A 4687-nucleotide genomic window follows, 5' to 3' on the forward strand; every position below is an offset into this window, starting at 1 on the left:
GCCTTGGCCTTCCTGACCACCCCCTGCAGCCCCGAGCAACCGCTGTGTAGTCCTCCCTGGGGATGGCCCCTCCCTGCCATTGGGTGTGCGCCTCCCTTTTAGCCAGGTCTTCAAACCTCCAGTGTTGGAGACTGCACCACCTCTCTGGGTAACCTGTTCCAGTGCTTCACCCCCCTCCTCATGAGAAAGTTTTTCTTAATATCCAACCTGAACTTCCCTTGCTGCAAATTGTGCTTTGGCCTTCCTGACTTCACCCCTGCATGCCTGAGCAATATTCTTATACTCCTCCCAAGTTGTTTGTCCAACTTTCCACTTCTTGTAAGCTTCCTTTTTGTGTTTAAGCTCCCTCATCCTTAGACAAGTGTCTGTCCAACCTTCCTCTGAAGCCAGTTCCACCTTTGGTGCAACATAGAGCAGCTTCAGGGCTTGCGTCTTCCTGCATTGGACTCCAAGAAGTTGTCCTGTCACCTGACCATCCATGGAGCACCATGGTATTTTGGCCACACCACCTTTGACCCCTACTCTCTCGTGCCCCTTATAATAGCTCTATATCACCTGGGAATTCCTCTTCTACCGAGGTGTCGGTTCTCTCAGGTTCGCAGCTGCTTTGGGAACCTAACCCTGAGGTTTGCAAGTGAGAGGGAGAAATTTTGGGCAGGACAAGGACATCTGCGCATGTGCATTTCTACTTCCTACATGCAATTGTGCGAGTTAATCATCTAATTTTCTCTCTTGATTAATGAGAACGCCAGCAGCGTGGCTGTCCCTGCATTGAACCTCCAGCTTCCAGATCACGGCTGGTTCCTTGAGCCGGCACTCCTTCCACAGCAGGCTGACGTGCCAATATCTCACCTAATAGCGCCCATCCTCCCTCCGGCATCCTTAACGGTTTGCCAAACCCTGCGAAAAACAACAGCAAAAAAAAAAAAGGAACAGCTGGATGTTGCCTCCCTGGGGTGGTAGTGGAGGGGGTCAGACAGGTAATCTCTGTCAGGCCACAACATCTGCAAGCTCAAATTCCCGTCGTCTTCCCATCTTGGAGGAGCGACTCCTGCCAATTTCTGTCTGCTTTGTGCTTCTGCTTCTTTCCCCCCTTCGCTCTGTGAACGTTCACAGTGAGCTTAAGACAAACTCTTGAGATCAGATTTACAGCTGTGCAGAAAACAAGATTGCTCCTATTTATAGCTATTCAAAACTTGTTTCATCTGCCTACACGATCAATTAACTTCAAGCTCCAGCTAATTTTGTGATGGGCCCAAGAAAAACTTCTCAGAGTTGGCACGAGGATTTGTTTTTCCCCTTCTTTTCCCTCGAGGGATGAAAAACTGTACTCCCCCCCTGAATCCAGTTCTACACCTGAGTGCAATATAAGCCAGACCCACCAAAAGACTCTGCCTTTTGCCTCTGCTAGTTGCTTCTTCCTGGATGACTCGATCAGAGAACATTTACTTTGCATGTTGGAGGCATTTTCCTTTTTGGTGGAGGTTTGGAATGAATAATCCGCCTTCCTATTTTTTTCCCCCCATCAGCTAATTGCATATATTGAAAGCTGTGGTTGGGGGAAAAAGCCTTATAAATCATCAACATGAGGAACTGAAAAGGTCACCTGAAATACCAAGTGAATATTTCTTAAAGATGGTCAGTGAATAGACATCAGCATATTCCCAGATAAAAACAATGCTGAACCGGATCTAAGGTGGAGAGCACATCAGGAATTTAAAGGGAAAAATAAACTTAGGACAAGGATGTTGTAACCATTAAAAAGCATTAAAAAGTCAGTGAATTCAGAGTGATGGTACAATGGCTGTTTTTTAAAGGGAATATTTAAGATGATTGGTTAAGCTGGCTCTCCATTACCTGGAAATTTCTTCTTTACTGGGGATAGGTGAAAGAATAATGCTCCAGAGAAGAGTCTGTGACGAGCTGCCCTTTTATCTATTTTATCCTTTTATGCCTGCTATCTTCTACTGTATGCCACAGCAGCAGTGCAATAAAGGCCTTTAGCAAAGACCCCCTCTTTCAAACCAGTCACCGTCTCCTACTGGGAGTGGTGAGAGCAAAGGTCAAGGAAGACGGTGCTCCTTCATCCTTCTCCCAATCTTCTCTTTGTACACACGTCCATGTTTCTCTTGGACCCGGGACTCAGTCACTTGCTTTAGGCACTCAGGATCTGTATTCCTGGACTCCCAGATCCATAAACTTTCAGGGACCTCTAACACTAACCCTAACCCTAATGCTAACCTTAACCATAACCTTAACCCTAACCCTCTGTCCCAGAGGTCCCTGAAAGTCCTTGGATCTGGCCCTAAAGGACTTGCCTCTTTTCTCCCAAATCCCACTTCATCTTCTGCAATATGATCCCACTGCAAAGGCGAGAGAGAGGGGGGAAACCTGGCTCACTTGTTGCTGAGACTCGTTACGGCATGATGGCTCCCGAGGGGCTGCTAAGAAGTAAGTTTGGCAAACTTGCCGGCCATCTCTAGGAGAAAACAAGCGCTTGATAGATCATGAGAGCTGATCTCACTGCTCACTCCTAAGACAGGAATCTGATGCTGATGGGAGAGAGTGGGGGAGGTTTGTAGTTATGTGCCCTGGTGCATGGTGAAAAAGCTCACAGGCTACAGTTTCAGGGCCTTCTGCCAACATACAGTATGTGGCATTCCTTGGCCTACAGCCTCCGCTGACTTAGCAGGGGACTGTGCCCAGCATTGTACATTCATTTCTTTAAGACCTCGTCCACGCAGGGAGTGGAAGAGGTGCCGCATGAGAGCTCTGGCTCCCCAGATCCCTCGGCTCAGACATGCTATCCCTGTGGTTTGCAGTAATTCTACATGGCACAGACAACTTGTTTAGAGAAGCAAAAATATTGTTTGTCCTTGAGGGATAAACTGTTTACTCGGTTCCTTTGAAAACGTCGCATCTATTTAAAAATGCTGATATATAAATTTTTTTTTGTTATTCCTTCCATTGCAGCAAAAGGAATAGCTGGGTGAGTGGGGGGGAAGGGGGGGGGTGTTTAAAAAGCGCGCTGATGAAGGGGAGGCTTTTTCCTTAAAGGGGACCCCTGCCTTGGCCCAGTTTGCTTCTCAACAGTCCTGAGTTTTCGGCGGCAGAGGTCAGAGGTGGTAGCCGGGGCCAGGAGCAGACTTGGCAATCAGGTGAGGAGCAGAGAAGGGAATCCTAGAAAATTCAGGTTGAAGGGAGCTCAGGGGGTCACCTCCAGTCCAACCCACTGCTCCGAGCAGGACCAGCCCCAACTACATCATCCCAGACAAGGCTTTGTCGAGTCAGGTCTTCAAAACCTCCAAGGATGGAGATTGCACCACCTCTCTGGGTAACCCATTGCAGTGCTTCACCACTCTCCTAGTGAGAAAGTTTTTTTCCTAATATCCAACTTAAACCTCCCTTGCTGCAGCTTGAACCCGTTGCTCCTTGTCCAGTCAAAAGCAAAAGCAGCAAGAATCTTCCTTCATTTCATCCCCATTTGGGCCCAGAGCAGCCATCACTTCCCTGGCTGCTAAACATCCTCTCTCGTATCCATTGAGCCCCCTTCTTATCCCATTTTCTCTCCTCTACATTTCTCCTTGTGCTGAATGACTTGGTTCTTGTGTCTGTTCAGTGACTTGGGGCCATTTAGGTGTGTGCTTCTGTGTATGTGCTTAATGATGTGGTTGGAGCTACTACTGCTATCTCCCCTTCTCTTCTGGCTCTTGGTAGCCAAGAGAAACACACCTTACTCTCCTAGCTCGGCAAGCTCCCTGCTACAGCCATCAATCACCACAAGCATCCACAACAGCTCTGCCAAATTCTGTCCTCCCCATTGGTGTTGTAGCTGGCAGCTTAAAATATGGCTAGCACTAAAAGCAACAGTGAGATAAGGCAGTAATGCGAACAAGAATCCCACAGGACCAAGGCCATGTACAGGTCTGGCACAAGTAAACCCTGAGGCCTAGCAGGGTTGGGTAATGACTGGTAAGTAACCTTTAATCATAGGATTTAGGATACGGGATGAATGGCTGGAGTGAGGAAAGCAGACAGGCACAGAAGTGGTGTCTTGAACTTTTGGGGATAAAACTGCAGAAGTAAAAGAACAGATGGTAGCAGCAACCAGCGGCCAGCGTGGCATGGCCTCCAGCTAATGCAAATATGAATATTCACGATGCTAATGTTAGAAGTAGCCTATAGGATTTGAGGAGATTCTCAAGAAGGGGTGATTCCTGAGAAGGGCGAGGGAATAAGTATACAATAAAATGGTAGAAACTCTGCATAAGTTATGCTAAGGATGAACATAATGAAGTGGGTAGGTGGGTACAAGACAGGGAAGGTGAGAAGACTCTCAAGCATTGGTCATTTTAACTTTGTCTCTACCCATTTCTTCCTATTTAGAAGAATAAATGTTGCATGTGCTGCTGACTCAGGCCTACTTCTCCTTCCTAGGTCAACTTCCTGTTGTCTTATGCCACTTCCTGTTCTTAATAAGGGTGGGTATGTCCTCACAGAGCCTCCAAAAACCTCCCTTGTCCTAGAGCTGATTCAGAAAAACCTACCCAGGTGACAAGGTCGTGATTCTCATTGGGGTGCCATGAGATCCCTTTTAAGGGTGCCGCACAGTATTAGCACCCTTAGAGGTTCAAATGCCTGCATGTGATTCACAAGCTAAACATGGAGATTTCAACTAGGAATCCAT

This window comes from Gavialis gangeticus, unplaced genomic scaffold (genome assembly GCF_001723915.1).
Source record: "Gavialis gangeticus isolate Ggan-Ray unplaced genomic scaffold, GavGan_comp1, whole genome shotgun sequence".
Taxonomy (NCBI): domain Eukaryota; kingdom Metazoa; phylum Chordata; order Crocodylia; family Gavialidae; genus Gavialis; species Gavialis gangeticus.